Source organism: Neophocaena asiaeorientalis, unplaced genomic scaffold (genome assembly GCF_003031525.2).
Source record: "Neophocaena asiaeorientalis asiaeorientalis breed wild unplaced genomic scaffold, Neophocaena_asiaeorientalis_V1.1 scaffold123, whole genome shotgun sequence".
NCBI classification, from domain to species: domain Eukaryota; kingdom Metazoa; phylum Chordata; class Mammalia; order Artiodactyla; family Phocoenidae; genus Neophocaena; species Neophocaena asiaeorientalis.
In genome coordinates, this window is record NW_020173666.1 from 9,317,240 (window position 1) to 9,332,672 (window position 15,433).

At 47.0% G+C, this 15,433-nt stretch overlaps 1 protein-coding gene across 5 annotated transcripts in view; it reads left to right on the top strand.

Moving 5' to 3' along the window:
• SCAF8 (SR-related CTD associated factor 8) overlaps nucleotides 1–11,039 on the top strand; it is a 198,682-nt gene extending 187,643 nt beyond the window's left edge. Inside the window, exons 22-24 of one of the 5 annotated variants that reach the window (XR_003003604.1) lie at nucleotides 6,376–6,577; nucleotides 7,372–7,564; nucleotides 10,635–11,039. The gene's annotated coding sequence lies outside the window, so the exon portion shown is untranslated. Of the gene's footprint in view, nucleotides 1–728; nucleotides 1,263–1,354; nucleotides 1,380–6,375; nucleotides 6,578–7,371; nucleotides 7,565–10,634 lie in introns of those variants that run through there. The other 4 variants (XR_003003601.1, XR_003003600.1, XR_003003602.1 and 1 more) reach the window with 4 other exon arrangements.
• The last annotated feature ends 4,394 nt before the right edge of the window (nucleotides 11,040–15,433 follow it).

A 15,433-nucleotide genomic window follows, 5' to 3' on the forward strand; every position in this document is an offset into this window, starting at 1 on the left:
CAAAAAAAAAAAAAAAAAAAAAGTGCTGTCTTTGTATTCTCCAAACCGAAAAACAAAAACACTGCGAGAGCAAGTCTGTTTTTCACGGAAGAATAATTCCTTTGTTGATTGACTCTAGGAAGAATTAAAGAACATTCGTACCTAATTAAAACAAGTAAAGTCTGGAGGTGAGCTCAAGAAGGTGGGTTGATTTATGAATCCCACCTCAAGACTTTCAACTTGAAGGTGATCAACTTGAGCAGCACTTGCCTGAAGGCAAATATTACCCTGTCTAATTATTAGACCTAAAAAGCAATGTCCATCTTTTTTAAAATTATTATTTATTTATTTATTTTTGGCTGCGTTGGGTCTTTGTTGCTGTGCATGGCTTCCTCTAGTTGCGGTGAGCGGGGGTCTACTCTTCGTTGCGGTGCGTGGTCTCTAGGCACACAAGCTTCAGTAGTTGTGGCACACGGGCTCTAGAGCGCAGGCTCAGTCGTTGTGATGCACGGGCTTAGTTGCTCTGCGGCATGTAGGATCTTCCCAGACCAGGGGTCGAACCCGTGTCTCCTGCATTGGCAGGTGGATTCTTAACCACTGTGCTACCAGGGAAGCCCCACAATTTCAGTCTTAATGATGCTTATATCCTGTTTTACACAAAGACGAGATGTACTAGGAGCGATAGCTCTAAATTTCAATGTTAAGAGTCTATGTGAAAAATGTTTGTTTAAACAATATTTTCATTACAGTTTCATAAATACAGAAAATGCACTGGACATAAGTTACAGTTTTGTGGGTTTACTCAAATAAACACACCTGTGGAACCACAGTCCAGTTCAAGAAATAGAACATTCCCAGAACTCCTCCCTTCTCCCTGCCCTTCACAGTCACCAAGGTAACCACTCTCCTGACTCCTACATGGTAAATTAGTTTCACCTATTTTTGAACTTTATATAATTGGAACCACCTAGTACCTATTAATTTATGTCTGCCTTCTTTCTCTCAACATCACGTTTGTAAGATTCATACATGAGTTGATTAATTTACTATGCTGTACAGTATTCCATAATATAAATATACCACACTTGATTTATCCATTCTACTGTTGAGGGACATTTGAATTGTTTCTCATTTGGTCTATTTCATACAAGTAATGATGCTACATTCTTACCCCCACACTGTGCACACTCTAAGTGCATTTCTGTTAGGTGTATAGACTGGGGAAAATCGCTGGGTCATTGCAGCTATTGTTTTTGTGGTTATTGTCAAAAAGTGTTTCCAAAGTGTTTGTATGAACTTACACTCCCACCGGCAATTTAGGAGACTCACGCGTGTCCTTGCTGACACTTGATATTATCGTGTTTTTTTTTTGCAGTACGCGGGGCTCTCACTGCTGTGACCTCTCCCGTTGCAGAGCACAGGCTCCGGACGCGCAGGCTCAGCGGCCATGGCTCACGGGCCCAGCCGCTCCGCGGCATGTGGGATCTTCCTAGACCGGGGCACGAACCCATGTCCCCTGCATCGCCAGGCAGACTCTCAACCACTGCGCCACCAGGGAAGCCCGATATTATCGTCTTTTTAATTTTAGCCATTTGGAGGGTACGTAATGGGGTCTCTTTGTGGCCTTATGCCTGAGGTGGAGCATCTTTTCGAGTGTTTATTAGCTATTTGAATACCTTCTATTGTGTAGTAAATGTCCAATCTTTTGCCTATTTTTTAATTGCAATGACTTTTTAATATAAATTTATTTATTCATTTATTTATTTTTGGCTATGTTGGGTCTTCGTTGCCGCCCGTGGGCTTTCTCTAGTTGCAGCGAGCAGGGGCTACTCTTCGTTGTGGGGCGCGGGCTTCTCATTGCGGTGGCTTCTCTTGTTGCGTAGCACGGGATCTAGAGCGCAGGCTCAGTAGTTGTGGCTTGTGGGCTCTAGAGCGCAGGCTCAGTAGTTGTGGCGCACGGGCTTAGTTGCTCCGCGGCATGTGGGATCTTCCCAGACCAGGAATCGAACCCCTGTTCCCTACATTGGCAGGCAGATTTTTAACCACTGCGCCACCAGGGAAGTCCGACTTTTACTTTTTTTTTTTTAAATTAATTGATTCATCAGCGTTTATATATATTCTGGATACCAGACCTTTATGGGATCCTTATCACAACAGATACCTTCTCTCTGGCTGTCTTGGCAGCTTAGTGAGTGGAAAATGCCTCAAGGGGAAAAGGAATCCAAACATTGTGCTCCTCTCTCCAAAATTCCCTTTTCTCAGGGATTTTGGTCTAAGACTTCAGTGTCTGGGCAGCTCTTTGATGACTCCCAAGCATGTGAGTGTGTGCTCATCTGGATTTCCTGCTAGCTGTTTGCATCAGAAGGGTTAGTCTAATATAAGCTGTTCCTTTATGTCCAGAAGCAAAACGTCAGGAATGAGACTGTTGGTATAAAAAAAAAAAAAAAAAAAAAGGTTGGGGGGGACCTCCCTGGCGGTCCAGTGGTTAAGACTCCACACTTCCACTGCAGGGGACATGGGTTCAATCCCTGGTCAGGGAAGTAAGATCCCACACGCAGCAGGGCGTGGCCAAGAAATTACAAAAAAAAATGAGACTGTTGGTTTGGGGTATTTCCAAGGAAAACTGTAGAATAGAGAAGGATGTCTGATATCTTAAGGGCCATCTGCCCACACAGAGCAGAGAAACACCTTTCCTGGGCTGGGGCTGAGCTGGTGTGGAGCTGGGATAAAGGCAGGATGAGAAATGCTGTGTGGGGTTCTGCCCTCTGACCCTTGGGCCTTGTCCCTGGGGATGGGCAAAAAATAAACCAGAGAAAAGCTTGGGAATCCCCAAGCGTGTCCCTCCCATTTAGCCCACAGAAACTTTGGGAAGTCCCCATCTAGTGGAGCAGTGAACTGAAAAAGAAAAAGAAAAAGCTAGACTGATAGCCAGAGGACAGCTCTCAAGTCCTGTGTGCCCAAGGGCCCCAAGTGCGGTGGAAGGGGACTTCCAAAACCTGTCTATTCCTCAAAGCAAAGCACAGAGCTGGGCTGAAAATAGCCCGGCAGATGGGGGGAGGCCTCCCAGTTGAGAGAAGGAGGACACAGTCTGTGGAGTCCTATTGATGGATGTCCATGGTGGGACGGGTGATGGCAGTGTTTGCTACGAAGACCAAGGTCGATGCCCAGGTCCAGGCAAGACAGACTAGGAGAGGACTGGGGCAAGTCCGCCAAGTGCATCCCTCACCCAGGCCGGCTTGGCCCTGCTTCTCGAGAGCACTGGCCTGACCCACACCCAGCCTCCTCCTGGAACTACTTACGGCTATAGAGAAGAAGAAAAGAGATCAGGAACTGAGGAAAACTAAATATCAGAAATAGATTAGATTTTTAAGCTGGAAGGGACTGAATTTCTTTGGGGGTGAGATTTCTTTTTCCACAACTGTTCTGGATTGAATCATGTCTCCTCAAAAGATATGTTGAAGGCCTGGTACCTGTAAATGTGACCTTATTGGAAAGATGGTCTTTGCAGAGGTAATCAAGCTGAGATGAGGTCATTAGGGTAGGCCCTAATCCAATATGACTGGAGTCCCTTTTTCTTTTTTTTTTTTGCGGTATGCGGGCGTCTCACTGCTGTGGCCTCTCCCGTTGCGGAGCACAGGCTCCAGATGCGCAGGCTCAGCGGCCATGGCTCACAGGCCCAGCCGCTCTGCAGCACGTGGGATCTTCCCGGACCAGGGCATGAACCCGCGTCCCCTGCATTGGTAGGCAGACTCTTAATCACTGCACCACCAGGAAAGCCCTGGTGTCCCTTTAAGAAGAAGAGAAGAGGGCTTCCCTGGTGGCACAGTGGTTAAGAATCCGCCTGCCAATGCAGGGAACACGGGTTCGAGCCCCGGTCCGGGAAGAGCCCACATGCCGCGGAGCAACTAAGCCCGTGCGCCACAACTACTGAGCCTGTGCTCTAGAGCCTGCGAGCCACAACTACTGAATCCGCGTGCCACAACTACTGAAGTCCACGCACCTAGAGCCTGTGCTCTGCAATAAGAGAAGCCACCGCAACGAGAAGCCTGCACACCGCAACAAAGAGTAGTCCCCGCTCGTTGCAACTAGAGAAAGCTCGTATGCAGCAACGAAGACCCAACGCAGCCAAAAATAAAGAAATAAATTAAAAAAAAAAAAAGAAGAGGAGAAGAGGGAATTCCCTGGTGGTGCAGTTGTTAGCACTCTGTGCTCTCATTGCCAAGGGTCCAGGTTCAATCCCTGATCTGCGAACTAAGATCCCACAAGCTGTGTTGTGCGGCCAAAAAAAAAAAAAAAAAAAAGAAAACCGAAAAACAAACAAAAAAACCAAATCATTAAAAAACAAGAAGAAAAAGAAGAGAGACAGAGACCCAATGGGAGATTCCACGTGACGACAGAGGCAGAGAAGGGACTGATGTTCCTACAAGCCCAGGAGGTCCGAGGATTACAGGCAACCACCAGAAGCTACGAGAGAGGCATGGAACAGATTCTCCCCTCGAGCCTTCGCAGAGACCATGGTCCTGCAGACACTCTGATTTCAGACTTCTGGCCTCCAGGACTACGAGACAATAAGTTTCTGTTGTTTAAAGCCACCCAGTTTGTGGACATTTTTTAGGGCAGCCTTAGCAAACGAGTACAACTACAAACTGGAAATGGGGTTTGAACTTAATGTTGAGACCAATTATGGAAAAGGAAAGACAATTAGATTTCTGTACCTGTCCCCACATTTTATGTTAATTCAGGCATTGAGCTCGTATTATATTCCTTACAAAGGTAAGCTTTCATGTCACCTTTGCATCTGGGCGACCCTGATGTGCTTCTCTCCATGTAGCAGTTCCCCGAGTTTATCTGCCTTCCTGGTTCTTGTGTCGTGAAGCTAGCCTGAACTGGCTCAAGTCAGAATTTGCACCAACTGAGGAAACAGATGCAGTTTACAACCAATTATACTTTGCAGTAAAACAAACCAACAAAAGCAACAACCACAACAAACAGGTCAAGGTCTCACCAGGAAGGGAGTTAGTGAGTTACAGTGTTTTCTCATACAAACGTGTACCATCAGGGTCAATCTGTTGGGGTGACTGAAGGGCTCCGGGGAGGCCTCCTCGGTCAGATTGCTTGTACAGGTGTCTGAGATCCATCACGTGGCATCATTCCTTTGCTTCTTGAAGGTGTCGTCCGTTTTACAATTAAAGCACAAATATCTCCCGAGAAAGTTCAGCTCACAGCTTAAGCTCTTAGCAATAGCTAGCAGATTTTTGTTGTGTGATTTCTGTCCTGGGCCTAGAGGAGAGGTGAGGAAGGAACAAGGAAGGCCGTGGCCAGCTTCCCAGTGTGGCCGAGCGCGAGGTCATCATAATCATCAACAGGCAATATTCGATGATCATCCATGTCGTTATGATGACAATTAGAAAGCATGCACTATATTTTCAAAATAGAAAGGAGTTCATTAATAAAACAAAGAGTCCTGTCTTCCCCCATATGATTGGTGGTGAGGCCCATCTACTCTGGGTCAGCTGACCACTAGCTCTGTGACCATGGCAGGCTGCTTCTCCTTTTTAAACCCCAAGTTATGGCTCATCTGTGAAATGGGCTAATAGTGTTACCTACCTCATCAGGTGGTTACAAGATGCAAGTGAAGTAAATTATCTAAAGCCCTGATGCTATTGCTTGGCGCAGGGTAAGTGCTCAAGAAACGTGAGTATATCATCGATCTGTGACTTTTCTCCCGTCAGGTTAGTGCGTGGTTGGGTTTCTTCGTGCAGTGCTGGTTTTGTGCTAAAATCATCTGTGTTGTTCCACAGAGTGGCCAGGGCTGTATTAATATGAAAACAGACATCGGTGCGTCAAAGAGCAGTCAAGACCCCCAACGCTGGGCAGCGCCCGCACTGTGCCACTTATTGTGTATTTTTCCTGTTTGAAAATATGCTGAAGTAAAAGAAAGCGTCAGGATAAGAGAAACCCCGCAGCTGTTTTTAGCTTGTAAAACACTTAGATAGAGCTTACCATGTGCTTTACAAACACAGACTCGTTTGATACCCCTACGATTCCGTCAGGTAAAACCTATTATTATCCTCATTTTACACAGGAGGCGACGGCGACGCGGAGGGGTAAGTCATTTCCTGGGGTCGCCAGGCTGGTGTGAGAAGGGGACGCTTCTCCTCCCATTATGTCTCTATCCACGTTCCTTGAAAATGTGTGCCAGTCCGAGCTTTGTGGACATTTTCCGTGTGACCACATCTGGGATGATGGAGGGTCTGGCCAAAAGAGGAAGTGGATTGAATTTTTAGGGAAGGGGAGCCTCTGTGGACTGTGTACCATCTTCTGGCAGGCAGAGGGTGAGGGCAAGAGTTGGCATCCCTGAAGAGTTCTGACAGCCTTCTTTATCTCCACCCGCAGGGGAAGAAGCCGAGCAGCCCGAGACAGTGAGGCAGTTATCAGTCACCAGCTCCCGGATGACAGAGGAGAGGGGAAAGGAGCCAGTTACGTTAGACATATTAACAGAGGAATGTAACGTGACAGAAGGAAACAAAGAGGAGATTCTTGCCCCCGAGGGCTAAAGCATTTAGTTGCCACATCACTGAACTGGGCTTTGCAAAAGGTGTGTACGCAGTAAGAGTTGAACACAGCTCCGCCGAGGAAACAGATCTCCCCCTGTGGAGCGAGGGCCCGTAGTGCCTGGGATGTTCCAAGTCCCTGGCCACTTACCAGGACACCTCCGACCGGCCCTCCCCAACCAAGGTCCACTGTCCCATTGGGGAGGGGGCAATGGTGAGGGAACAAGGGGCCTAATGCTTGGGAAGCATAGAGCTGGTTCCACCCAGACGGCTGCCAGAAGATGCTCAGACAGATGCCATTTCTGCTGGGTCCTGAAGCGTGACAGCATTACCGGGAGTTGGCTGCAACTCTTTGGGCAGTACTGCTGGGTGTCGTGGTGGACGGGAAGAGAGGGTTGGAAACTGTCTAGGAGGTAACAAGGTGAAGACTGGAGACCAGATGGTTGTGGGAGTGAAGGTCAGGAGAGGTCAAAGGCGGCTCCCAGCAGCTTGGGAAATAGGGATGCTACTGACTGAGGCAGGAGGCGGGATAGAGGAGGAGTTCATCTGGGGAGGCATCCCAGTGGTGAGGTGGGTGGATAAGGGCCACACCTCCAGGGCCGGGAGTCAGGGTAGCATGGACTCATCCTCTGGATTTTTTTTTTGGGGGGGGGGAGGGGTGTTGCCCCACTAGTAAGTTTTTTTTTAATGGAATTGTGTTGGATTGGAAATGAAATAGGGACAACATGTAACTTTCTTTGGGGTAGCAGGCAGGGAAGGGGCTGAGGGTGGTGGGCTGTGAGGCCGTGAAGCACTTGGGTGACAGACTTATTGCTTGTTCCTGGGCTCATTTTCACAGGAGCTGGTAGACGGATGCGCTAACAGCGGGTCTCCACCACTGCTCGTCAATCACCCCTCTGTTCAGCTTGCCCCTGGGATGATGCTGGGGAGACACAGAAGTACCTCTAGCACTTCCTCGGGATGGCTTGTTTCTCATGACCTCATCACAGTGAAAAGAAGATGGATTTCTCAACCACTTCCTCCTGCAGTAGGTAAACCTGGAGTGCCTTCGGGTTTCTGTGCAAGCAGGTAGCAACGGGAGCACTACTGGTTAATGAGAGTCATTAGGGGAGGGTGTCTTTCTCAGTTGAATTTCAGGTCCAGGTAGGACTCCGCACAAATTGATAATATCCTCTTGCTGTAGGAAATTGTATCGATACTTGAACAAAGAAATTGTCAAAAGCTTGTGACAAATTGGCTCCCTTTATTTCAAAGGATCCAAAATTGCTTTATAAATTCTCTTACGGCCCCACGGGCTAAGAGCATATGATGAAAAAGGCAATCTGTGAGGCTAGAGGTAAAAAGCAAAGCAGCTCCCTGCACCCTGCTTCTGCTTGTCTCCTATTCTCGGGGCTGCTTGTTTAAAACTGGCTGTCTGTTTTTATTAGCAAATTCCACAAGGGAAAGTATGCTTGCTGAGACTCTCATTACAATGACATGGAATAAAAAGAAAATATGCAAACAGAGTTCCCCATCCCTCGTTGAGAGAAGGGGATGGAAGGTGGAGGTGAGGAGGAACGCAGATTATTCCAGAGGCATAAAGAGTAGACAACAATTATGTTTCTTTTCTTTCTTTCTTTTCCTTTAAAAAATGGTAAAATAGAAATATTTTCAAAACTCTTGACACAATAGCAGGGAAAAGTTGTGGGCAGAAAGATTTCATTAATCCTGTAACTTTGGGGAACCACTACAGATGTTGATGGTAGTTTTAAAATCTAGAAGAGAACATTTCAAAGCCAAAGTGATTTAAAAAAATTTTTTATGGAAACTTGCTCTTTGCAGTGTAAAGATACAAACCTAACCTCTTATAGAAAGGTTATATATAGTCCTATTGAAAACTGTATCAATTGAAAGCCTGGAGTGTGGATTTTAAAGCTTGTGGCTTATTTAAAGCTTCTAATGAGAAAGTAGCCACAAGGTCAAGGTATTATTACTCTAACTTAAGACAATAAAGATTTATTAATTTACATATCTGTTAATTCAATAAGTATTTATATAATGTGCAAGATACAGAGTTTAAAAAGCAGGGTTTTTCTTCTGCATGACACGATTTCCCCATTCTATCACCAAAGTTTGTAAATTTCTTTTTAAAAATGCAATAGAATGAAGCTGTTAAAAGAATCAAGTAAGTCTACAGGTACTGACATGCAAATATGTTTATTTCATATATATGTAAGTTTGTGATGTATAGTATGTATTTGATGAATATTTACTATAATTGTTATAGGCCATCCTAAGACTTTCTTTTCCTTTCTTTTGAGATGTATTGGACCAAGGAGAAATCTGAGCTCGAGGTCAGGTTTTAGCTCATTTAATACACCAGCTTTGAAACTGAAACCCACAAATTACATATCATCACCAAATTATAACTTTTAGAGGATGTCCATAACAGTTAATGTGATTTATTCTCACTACACACTGGTATGCCTAAAGGATTTCATAGCTCTACTTACGAGGAGAAAGCCGCTAGTTCTAATATCCTGGCGGAAGTCCGTTCTCTAGGTCATTTAAGTTCAAAACTCACTTCCCTTGTGAAGGATCTTGTCCATACATCAGATGGCTCCACGCCAACCACCCTCAGCTTCAGATGTGGTTTAAATTATCTTTGCCCACGAGCAGAAGTTGATCTGTTTTTCCTCCTTTCCGACCCACTTAGAACTGTCACATGCAAATCCCAAACCCCAATACTTTCAATAAGAATAAGCAGCAGCAGTTATAGAGCAGAGAGTGAGGAAGACTGTGCCGTTGAGGGTGGAGGGGAAATGACCCAACAGAGCGAACAGGGCCGGGAGGAAGTACAAGGAATTCAGGAAGAGTCCAACCAGAGAACCCGCAACAAAGTCCAAGAACAAGTTTAATGGCACAGGAATTGAAACGGTGGAACTCAGGGCCATAAAGGGAAACTTGAGAGAAAAGACTTGCTCCTATTGTGTACGTTTTGCATTTCATGGAAAGTTTATGGGTTCAGTAAACACATTTCCTAGGCTGAGGGCTCCAGTGAAACGAAAGGCTGGCTATGTAACCAGCTGGCTAGCAAGAACTGACTGGACATCTTTAAAGTATTATAAGCATTATAATTGGTACTTTATTTTGATTCAGAACATATTAACTTTTACATGTTCAGATATGTTTATCAGACTTAGTTTATTTATAAATTATGAAAAATGAAACAAACTTAAAATCACATGAGTTTTAGCAACTTAGAACAATCAATGGCACGGGCATTTTTTTCCAAGGATATGCCTTTTAAGAGTGAAGCCCAAGGTTAAAAGTCTTTCACTGGGTGTTGGAGGGGGTCTGCGTATGGGTTACGCAGGAGCCAGACCAGTGCATTGGTAACTTGGGCTGATGCACTCAAAGCTCACTCACAAACATGAGTAGCATACTTCCCAGGGAGCACTGAGGACCTCTGTTTCCTCTTGGGAGATGTGGGGAGATGCTTCCCAGCTCAGGGATGGAGTAGAGACGGGATCAGCCCTGGCCAAGAGAGAGTCTCTGTGGGATTAAATGAGATTTTTAGACCTGGAATCTTGAGCAATCTTCTAAACAAACATAGACCTTTTATCATGGGGTAGTAATCCTATCAGGCGACTTTTTTTTTTTTTTTTTTTTTTTGCAGAAAGGGGGCCTATGGCCTCTCCCGTTGTGGAGCACAGGCTCCGGACACGCAGGCTCAGCGGCCATGGCCTACGGGCCCAGCCGCTCCACGGCATGTGGGATCTTCCCGGACCGGGGCACGAACCCCTGTCCCCTGCATCGGCAGGCGGACTCTCAACCACTGCGCCACCAGGGAAGCCCAGGCAACCTTTTGTTTTTCATTTTTCTTTCAAGAATATATCAGTTAGCCTCTAGTAACTTGTCAGCAGAAAGGAAAAATGGGTCAAAGGAATCCAAGAGAAAGAAAGATCCATCACCCCTGCGAGCAGGTGTACCGCCTGGCCTCCCACTATACATCATACACACGTGCAAATGGTTTGCAGGCAGTGCACGGTGCATCCAGACTGTTGGGTTAAACGCAGCTTTTTGGAATTGTAATCAGGCCCACTGCCTTCTTTCTTTCAGGAGTTTGAAAAGTGCCGTGAAGTAGATCGAGCAAGCTCCTGAAACAGCCGCTAAAAGAACCGTTTGTATTCCGCCGATGATCTTCAGAAAGGAGAGATGCAGGCTCCCTTGAAAAGGCTATCCTCTGACTTCTCCAAAGTTAGCCTGACCCACTGGCAGAGATGCCTGCCTACACTGGGGAGACGCTGGGCTGGAGTCAGTGTGGTCTTTGTCTGTTTACTGGATCCTGGGGCACTGGGAGGGAGGCTGCATGGAGCCTGTTAGTTCGGGGCCTGAAGTAATAGGAAAGCACTTAGTGGAAGTAACCAGCGCTGGGATCCTCCTTCTTGCCCCCAAACAAGCTGTAAAAGTGAATTTGAGCTCCGTGGAGACAGGTATTAAATGCAGTCATTTTTTTTTTTAACATCTTTATTGGAGTATAATTGCTTTACAATGGTGTGTTAGTTTCTGCTTTATAACAAAGTGAATCAGCTATACGTATACATATATCCCCATATCTCCTCCCTCTTGAAATACAGTCATTCTTAACTGGTATTCCACTGTGTGTGTGTGTGTGTGTGTGTGTGTGTGTTTCTAATGTCATTTCTGGTGGGGCCCGGGCTGAGGCAGAGAGTTTACTTGGCAAGAATATTCTCTTTCCTTAGGTTTTGGGAAAGAGAAAAGAGAACAAAACCCCCCACAACTTCCAAAACAAACAAAAAACTTCCAAAAACTAGAAAGGTGTTTTAAGAAAACTCTTTCTGACATAGTACAGAGGAAGGATGGCTTGTTTTTTGAAGTGTCCTACTACCAGAAAGTCCAACGAAATCCTGCCCAGTACTGGAAAGATTTTGGAAATGAATTTCAATTCTGCTAACATTGCTAGATACCCTCTAGGTGCCAGGAAATGTACGAAGTTACTGGGGATAAACAGATGAATTGGGCTGATCCCTTACTGCAAGGAATTTAGATCTGAGTAATTTAAGTATGAAGAGTCTGCAAGAGAATATGACAGAATGGTTATTTCTAGGGAGTGGGGTTACAGCTAATATTTAACTTTTTGGTAAATAGTAGGATACTGTAGCTAAAGAGTTTTGGTGGCTATGAAGTGAGTGGATGGTGAGGACACTGGGGCCGCCTCTTTTAAAAACAGGCTCTTCTGGTCTTTGCCAGGGGTGGAGATTTGAGTTTATCTTTGAGAGTAGGTTTGCTTTAATTGGGCCTTTGGTTATTCTACAGGGAAGCGATCCTGCTTTATAATGAAGATGACCCAGCATAACTTCCTGATGGTCCCCCAGCTCCCTGGCTCTTCCCCCTCAGCTTTCTTTGCTGATTCGACCCCATCTCGAGAGAGTTCTGTCTCTTTCCCAGTCTTTCCCGCAGGCATCTCAGCCAGGCCCTGGGTTAGACTGGATTGCTCCGGGCTGGTTATTTCTCTGTCTTCATCTCCAGGTTCAAACTCTGTTCTGAACACTAGTCTTGTATATTCTCTGCATACCCCTCCCAAGTATACCCTCCCGTCTCTTCTCCAGCCCCCAGCCCCCCAGCTACACTGGTGCTTAAAACCTTTCAGAAGGTTCTTACTGTTCAAAGGATAATATCCAAAATTCTTAACATGCCAACAAAACCATGCGTGACTGACTCTTCTCTGCTTCTTTGGCCTCATCTCTGGCTGCTCTGTCCTTACTCCCTTCCTTTCCAATGGGCCCAGCTCTGTCGCACCTCAGAGCTTCAAATTCACCATTCCCTTTACTTGGAATGATCGATCCAACTCAATCATCCTTCAGGGCTCAGCTGGGCCCCCTCTAATCCCTTAGAGCTAGCTTAACTCTCATTATATGCTCTGCATCTTTAGCAGAGACACAAACAGAACTATTTGTAAAATGATTTGTTTACTATCTGTCTCCCTCAGATTGTAACGGTGACACAGCTTATATCCCTACTGCCTGGTACAGGTGCTGAGGAAAGGCTCCATAAATGGATTAATAACTGAATGAGTTTCAGTATCGGGGGCTAATTTCACTTCCTAATCACGCGAATGTTCATCTTGACTGTAGACAGAGCTTCATCTCCGCAGGTTATTGACTGTAGACAGAGCTTCATCTCCGCAGGTTATTTTTATTTAATGCAGTGGCACTAAGATTATGGAGACACTCCATATTTATTTTTTATTTTATTATTTAGTGGCACTAAAAGTATGGAGACACTTTTTCTCTCCTTCGCTAGGCCCTGATGGCACTGCGGCCCGGACTCTGGTCGGGGGTACACACTGGCGCCCTGTATGGGGCTTGGACTAAGGAGAGAGAGGCTCTGGATGGTTTCGTCTCTTTGGGACCATTATTTGGTTTTCGCTTTTTTCTTTTCCCCTTCTGTAATTTCCTTCCGTTTCCCCAAGACGTCTGTTCAATCCGACGTGAACTGTGACCTCACAACTTGGTCATGGCGTGCTGTGAGAAGTGAGGCAAGGAAGAGGCCACGCCTCCCCCTTGGGGCAAAACTGGAGGAGAGAATGCTAAGAGGCAACTTGCAGCCGAGGGAGGAGGGAAGAAGGGCCAGCAGGGCGAGATTTGGAGAGAAGATGGTAAGCACCGGGCAGGCATATTGGCGAGGGGAAACTGGACGACGCCTGGACTCTGCTGAGGTCGCACAGCACGCCTGTCACTGACTCACTGCCTGTCAGCTCCAAATTCATCCTTTCTGCCATCTCTGTAAAAAGGGATCTCGGCCTTTTATGTAATTTCCCTTGCCAGCTGCCTCGTCGTTAGCTTTGTCAGTACAGGGTGTGGGTAGAACTTGCAGGAGGGCAGAACTCTGCCTGCCAGTTGCCTCGCTTGGCTGTGGCTCCTGCATTTTGAGGGGTTTCTCCAGCACCAGGATCCTGCAGTGCAGGGCAGCACCGGCTTCTTCTGGCACCTCTCTTTCTGGGTGGTTTTGCAGCGAACTGCTTCCATGAGACATCTCCCTCTATACAACTTTCCCCACACCCTAGAGGGTAGATTTCCAGCAAGTTCCACTGGTGTGATACCACAGTGACTTCCCTGGCACTTAGTGAACCATAGCCATGCTCTCCCCAACAAGGTCTGGGTCTGAGCCTGGGGTAGGGGAGGGATAAGGGAGCACCCTTATCCTTGGGTGCTCTATCTCGGCCCCAGGGGTAGTGGCTGCTTTAAAAGTCTTTGTATCTGCTGTTCCTGTTTTCTTTTGCATTCTCTTTACTTCTAACCAGTCAATCCCTCATTGCTCCAAATCCTTCATAGTTAATAATTCTTTCTATTAAACTTTTACCACTTAATTGCTGTGTGGTTTCTCTCTTCTGATTGGATCCAGACTGATACACATGGGATGGGGCTCAGACTCTGATTACTTATCTATCAAGGGAAGGTGTCCCTTGAAGACTGGAGGAATTGGAGACATTTGGATTATATGTCCCAAGTTGTGCAATGAACGTGTTACTTGTATAATCAGAAAAAAAAAAACCCAAAAACATAACATTGTGAAACAGCATGAAAAAACATGATACAAGAAGCAAGGGTGAAAAACATATAAAGAAGATCCTAGGGTGGTAGCTCTGTGCTAAGGGGAAAAAGCTCCTTAGAGGAGGTGATGCTTGAATTGGGAACTGGAGGGTGAGTGGAGTGGGAGGCATTCCCTGAGGCACCGCCACATGTGCCCGAGTGGAGACAGGACCAGGGAGAGCCTATGTAGTGGAGAGGGGTCAGTGTGGCCAGAGCCTGTGGCAGTAGAAAGTGGAGAGCCAGGTCTGTCTGAACACAGCAAACCCTTGGGGCTTCATTTAAAAATTGTAGGTGTGTGTGGGAAAGTTGATTCCATGTGTCTTGTAGACTGGGGAATCGCCAGCTGTGGGAATCTTCCTGGAAGATCTCCAACCATCTCCAGCTTTCTGGGAGTTTAACTGAGGAAGGGCCCTGGCTGTTGTGCTCTGAAATTCACCTCTGGGTTTGTGCCCAAGGCCACACTTCTCAACTGGCTGCTCCCAGCTAAGGGCTGGTAGAGACACGGATGCTCAGGCAGGTGGGTACCAAGGAGAATTGGGCCCCCTATGATGGGTAACTCTGGGTGTAGGACTCACCCATGATCTTCCTGAGGCTGCAGGGAGGTTGGGATGTTGCTTCCCTCGCTCCTTCACTGGGATCAGACTTGCGCGAAGGCTGGCTCTCTGGAAGCTCCTGGCGTTTAATCCCACAGCCATTTCCCCTAAGAAAATTCTTCCGTATCTAGTCCTGTCTTGGCGCCTCCTCCTTGCGGCACCCACACGAGCACACGAACTCTTCCCCCTTCCCGCTCCTCTCTACGCGAGAGCCTTTGTAAAGGCAGGGACAGCGAGGGTGGGAACACAGCCCTCACTCCCGCTTCTCCCGAGCGTCCTCCCCTCCCCATCATCCGGGCCCTCTGGATCCCCCAGGTTTCTCTAATAAACCCTGCAGCTTCCACCTGGGAAGTCCGATTTCTCCCGGACCCTCCGGCTCCTCCCTCTCTCCCTTCTCAGGAAGGTTAGGGGACGAACAGTCTCTCCTGCCTGCACGAGGCTTCAGATTCCGCGTGCTTCTGTCCTTAGTGGTACCCGAGTAAGCGTCTTCCCACTCTCAGCTCTTTGGGGAAGGCACTGGACCTTACGCACCGCATCCACGATGGCAGGCAGAGCGCCGAGCTCATGGTAGGCGCTTACTCGAAGCTCGTGGAGTTCTCGGTGTTGGTTAGTTGGGAAGTCCTAGAAAGAAAGCGCAGGAGGCTACGGCGGGAGACGCGGGCGGGGGACGCGGGCGGGAGCGCGGGCCGCCCTGGGAACCGGCTGCGGGGTC